At 33.0% G+C, this 6,000-nt stretch overlaps 1 protein-coding gene across 2 annotated transcripts in view; it reads left to right on the top strand.

Moving 5' to 3' along the window:
* The first annotated feature begins 255 nt into the window (after window positions 1-255).
* The window catches only part of LOC118263545 (roundabout homolog 1), a 60,814-nt gene continuing 55,069 nt past the window's right edge, over window positions 256-6,000 (top strand). The window contains exon 1 of one of the 2 annotated variants that reach the window (XM_050705505.1): window positions 256-405. The gene's annotated coding sequence lies outside the window, so the exon portion shown is untranslated. The remainder of the gene's footprint in view (window positions 406-6,000) is intronic. The other variant, XM_035575605.2, reaches the window with a different exon arrangement.

Below are 6,000 nucleotides of genomic sequence, written 5' to 3'. Positions count from 1 at the left end.
TACAAGGAAAATGAAACTCTTTCCTCAATCGTATCCGAAACCACTAAATCCTGCCTGATTCCAAGCTAAAACACTTGAAAACCGCTATAAACTCAAGGAACAGCTGTTTCATTTTCGAATCCTAGCTACCTGATACCTAACATATGAAGGCTTAGAGCCCTTAACGTGTATACAGCTTAAGGTAGGTACAGATGCGCGCGTCTGTACCCTCCCGAAGTCCCGTAGTCCCGAAGCTGTCCCTCCCCTCAGTGTCACGTCGACTGTCGGGGAGGGCACTCGCGTTTGGGCGGCAAATCCGCCCACGGAAAATTCGTAACGCCGGTAAAATTTTCTAGTGTGTTGTGCAGTGATCTAAAGACTTTGTGATTGGACTTTTTGTGTGATTCATGGATCTTTTGGATTTATGTAAGTGTTGTTTTTTTTTTTGTAAATATATTTTTTCGATAAAAAAAAATTAGGTATACGGAAATTAAAGAAACGTGTCTTTACAAAATAAAATATTGTTCGCTAATAGAATTAGACACGTCGTATTTAACAGTTACGTAAACTAATAAGAAAATATTATTTTATTTTCAAATACTAATTAGACAAAAATCTAATTTATGGGATGAGTTTAAAACCATCTAGTTAGATATTAAAATAAAAAAAAATGCATAATAAAAAATAAAAGTATTGAAACTAACACTCACAGTAACTCATAGAGTTATTAAAACTAATAATGGATTTTTTATTTTTACTGTTTGTTCAAACAATAATTATAAACTGGTGCGTGCTTACAACAAATAAAAACATAACCGTAGCGTGATATTATTTGAAAATGGACAGTTAAATATGATTTATTACTCATTATTACTACTGCGATTACGATTACTCAAACATGTGTACTTTATGATAATAACACTAAGTACTAAAATCAAGTGACAACTAATGGTAATTACTTATGTCTTCATTATGTTACGTACAGGTAATATTTCGTTGTTAAGTGGGAACATGGGTTTTAAAATTTAGCTTTAGTAGAAAATGATAAGTGATTATGCAACACACAACCTACTTCTTTTTATTTATTTATTGTGGTCCTACTTTATTTATTTGTTATTATATGATAGATACAAGCTAGATATTTAATATCCAAGTGCGAGGTAACGTTTATTTTAAGAAAACAATAAGTAAATGGACATTTACCAGTGCGTTATTTTTGTATTGAATTATTACCGTGGTTATAATTACAATTAAAATCTTATAAATAGTAATATAAATAAATTCAAACTTTAAATGAACGAGTCTCCAGTTGTATAGTGTCCTGGGTCAAAAATAAATTATTTTGACGTTACAATACAATATAATATTTCAAAATAATCGTACCTTCATTCATTAATGTGACGACATACTTAATTTTTTTTATATTTTTAGCAATTTTTGGGAAAATAAAAGTAGGCTATTTGACGCAAAAATTTGATGACGTCATAAGTTGTGGTTTTATACAAAATTCATAGAAACGTATAGTTTTTGACATTTAGATAAAAGTATCAAAATTGACTGACTAGTTGGAAACTACCGTATTACCTCTATGTTATTCATTTCATAGAAAACTGTGAAAGCTGTGGTTTTGTGAGATACATCTGTGATAGAGTTTAAACAAATTAAATTAGTGTAGGTATTTTACACATTTGAATGCTAATCAATTAAATTACGCTCAATCCCAGCTCATTAGTACAAATGTGAGGTAAAATGTTTAATTTTACCGATATATTTTACATTACGTTTTATTTTACCCGATTACACACATGAATACTTGATAATGGATAGTGATGTTTTTAGCAATTTAAAGCGTATGGATGAGTAAATAAAATACAAAATAAACTGTTTTGATTTAATCTGGCAATCACAATAGCATTTGCACACGATCCAATACAATTCAATTAAAAAGGGGAAGGCTCGATTAAATAATTTGTTTATTCACGTGTGTTAGGAAAATAAAAATACTTTTTGTGTGATTTATTTTCAATAGGTGTTGCGTTTTTAAATATTAATTGGTCGATTTGATTGCCCTCTATTACGTATTCGTGATCCAACAACTGATCTGATAGGGATTTAGCAACTCTTAATGCATCAAATGATAAGGCTGAATCCTACCATACCGCGATGATCAATAGTTTTAAATGTAAAATATTTATTAGGTACTAGCTTTCGTCCGCGACTTCGTCCACATAGAATAATTAATTTGCGATTTTTACTTCTTTTTCCAATTTTTTTTTTCTAAAACAAACTACATATTTCTATCAATCGTTAGTCTTGTGATGATGATCAGCAGTTTTTTTCATTAACTACCATAGAAAAGGCGTGAAAGAAAGTTAACGACCACACACATCTTTTTTAAACATTCCATTTATACTATAAATTCCAAACAAAAATATTATATAAAAATTAAAACGAAAAAGGTACAAAAGTTTACCTCACGCAACACAAAACGAACATTTAGGTGACTCGTGAACACAAAAGCTAGGGTCATCGCCAAACAAAAATATCCCTCAGAGATCCGACTCACGATTATTCAAATATTATTCTTAGACCCTATCTGTATCACTTGTACCAACAACCATGTAACACGAATTTTAAAAAGAATAACATGAATTATTAGGCCTTATACCCAACACCGGACACAAACCATCAGGAATAAAGTCATTTAAATCTATTGTCATCTTTGGTGTATCAGTGAAGAAAACAATAGGGACATGTACCTTAAAAAGTAATAACCATTCTAAATTGAACCTTATGTTCAAAGAGTTAAGAGGTGCGTGGTAAAAAATTTGGGTGCACCTGAATCTTTGTTCGACTACAAAGAGGTAGCGATAAAACAGATAGTGAAACACAAAAGGCTTACAACAAAAGATAATATTGCGTATAAATATGACGGCTAACGTTTATATTATATACCTTATTGTGTAATGTATAGAGTTTTGTATCGTAGCTCACTTATTGGTTTATTTTTGTGCTATTGATATTTATTTATTAGTTATTTAGCGTGAAGGTGCACTTAAAATAACCCGTGTCACTTACGCGTAAGTGAAAATCAAAATGTCGTTAAGTATCACCTATCTTAGTGGCTCCTTAAAAATAAAGGGAATGTTGGTTAAAACGGGCCTTATTTTGCTGATATATCAAAGAATGTTAGTACGTTAATGTGAAAAATCCCATATTTTGGTGTATCCCAAATAATGAAATATCTTATTCAGCCCGCTTATGCCTCACGAGAGACACTCCAGGCGCGGATCTGCTGACAGCAAGCTATCCTTGCTCGCCATCCGAACATGCCTCAAAGAGCCTACTACAGATGGGCCCAGTAGGGCTAATGCCTGATCCGAAATTGCGGACTAGCTAGTGGGTTTACCAGGGCTTCGACTCGATAATCAGGAATATGAACGGGTGGATGTTAGTAAAAGTCTGATATTCCCTCTCGCCTCGCCCAAGGCGGGCGTAGTCTTATATCAGGGATGATTATACAATTAAACCATAATTATGTTGTATAATCAAACACAAGCGTATTATTTTCTTTTTGTTTACGTAAATCTCTGAACTTCTAATTTTCATAATCTCTGACCTGTAAACAATGTTATACTATCAAACAGGAAAATATGTAAAAAATGTTTATTTATGTACATAATTACGTAGCAATTATTATTCTTATATAAAGAAATTGACTTATGAACAACGTAATTTGTTGAGAGAAACAAACAACATAATGTATAAATAAAAAGATAAGGGAATTACAAAGAAATGAATTAAGTGTCTTTTAATGTAACGCCCAAAGGACTATTAAGAATTTATTTGACCAAATGGCCGTTTCAATTTAGCAAACGAAGGGACGATAATATATAACTTTTATCAACTTTCACATCAAGCCGGTATCTATTACGAAATTGCGATTTGATAAATCGCCAAACATTATTATGGGCGGCGAAAGAAATGGACTCGCTCAACTTGAAACAGTACTGAATATCCCACCATATTTCACGAGAAAAGAACTTTATGGGATAAAAAATAAAGTCCAGTTTAGGATAAAGGTTGTCGGACCATGTAAAATAAATATTATGAAAGTAATAGGAAAACATAATGCCACGGAAACTGTGATGAAAGCGGGTCTCTTTAATAAATTGACGGAAGGTTGAATATTAGAAAACGGCTCTTATGAGCTACGTGGAAGGGAATGAGCATATTATTCTATATTTGGAGCCTTTAAATATAGCGTTAAAATATGCAATGAGTTTACTTAGCATACGATGTTTCGAAACGGTTTCCTTTTACGGAAAGAATGTCGGTTATAAATAAGTTTAACAAAAACATTGATTTAGTTTACGTGGCTTTTTGATACTCTCTTGTGTTGAGAAAAATATTGCGTATACCGTTACTTCTACTTGTTCTTTCTCGATGATTCTTTGCTTGTACAAATTCTCTGTATTAAAAATCTTTTTTAAACTTAGTATGGGTAATCTATCTTGCGTAATAAAGGACTATTAAGGGCCATAAATCTGTATTATGAGCTGCCTACATACAATAATATCGAGTCATACGTACGGAAGTCTGCAATTGCATTTGCGATCACTAAACAGCTACTTTGATATTACTCTTATTTCGTCATTTGACCAAGTTATAGAATAGAAACTATTATTCTGACCCAAATGCAGTTTGAAAACACACAATTCTTACCTTCCAAAATAATATACGCACAACACCAAAAAATAAATCATAAAAGAAGGAAAAACACATCATACAAAACTAATTACAGTTCCGCAAAAAAATCCATCTCCGAAAGAAATCCTTTCTTAGATAACTCAAACATACCGAATATATATTTTAGTTGTGCCTCTAAATCATAAGCATCAGTTTTCTTTACCAAAGAAAAGACTATCGCGTGATGGGACCCCCGCCTTGTACACACGCGATATCAAAATTTTCCTTCTCCGTTACACAGCAACTTTTCTCACGGTTGTATCATGACAGGCTAGAAATATGGTCCTAATAGTTATTTGTAAGGAGTTTCGTAATTAATTTCGTTGGTCATCTTAGTAGAAAAGTTCTTAGAAGTTTGGCTAAGAACTAATTGCTGGTTGATAGTTATTTTGTGGATGAATGAAGTTGGTCCTTTGGTACGGTTTAGTTTGTAAATGATAGAATTAAACTTAAAACTTTGAAAGGACCCAAATTTTATTACAAAAATAATACGTTGATAAATACGTTGTAATATATTAAACGATTAAAATTCTGTAAACATTACAGTAAGTATATTAAACGCTTCTAAATTTGCAGCAGTATTGTATGAGAATCTCCAATCCACTAGCCAAGCGTAGAGATTATAATACGGTTTATTACCACTGACCAAAGGCCTCTTCTCACACAGATAAGGTTTGAGCTATAATCACCACGCTTGCTCAAGGCGGGTTAGCGATTGCAAACTTATAATTATAAACTATAAGCCCAAGTTTTCCTCACGATGCCAATGTTTCGCTTCACCGTTTGTCAGTGGTGTCTAAATAATCTTAGAGAGTACAACATAATTCGGAAAAAGTTAAACATTGGTACGTGCCGTACACTCATGCATGAGAAGCGGACGTCGACGACGCCTCCGGGCCATTTCGATATTACAAATACAACACAATACAATAAAGACATCTCCACTCACATACTCGTCCCCTCCCAACATTTACAACGTTTACCAAAATTGCCAGGTACAGTTCTAATTGGACCGTACATCAAATTGTTTATTAGAAAAGTTTTCTTCAACATACGTGGAACTGAGGGGTCATAGATTGGACGATGTGTTAATTTCGCCTGTCATGCGATGAGTAACAACAATGTTCTGATTGTAGGGGTCCTCACTGCTCATTGAGGTTCGTCACTCCTTACAAAAGGACTGCACGCGAGCGTTTTGCGTGCAAAAGAAAAAAAAACGGTTTTCTAATCACTCTTGTTGGTTTTCCTTTTGGAACATTTGATTGATTGGTA

Source organism: Spodoptera frugiperda, chromosome 27 (assembly GCF_023101765.2).
Source record: "Spodoptera frugiperda isolate SF20-4 chromosome 27, AGI-APGP_CSIRO_Sfru_2.0, whole genome shotgun sequence".
Lineage (NCBI taxonomy): Eukaryota > Metazoa > Arthropoda > Insecta > Lepidoptera > Noctuidae > Spodoptera > Spodoptera frugiperda.
Note: the sequence above shows the minus strand (reverse complement) of the source record. Positions and strands in the feature narration are given on the sequence as shown.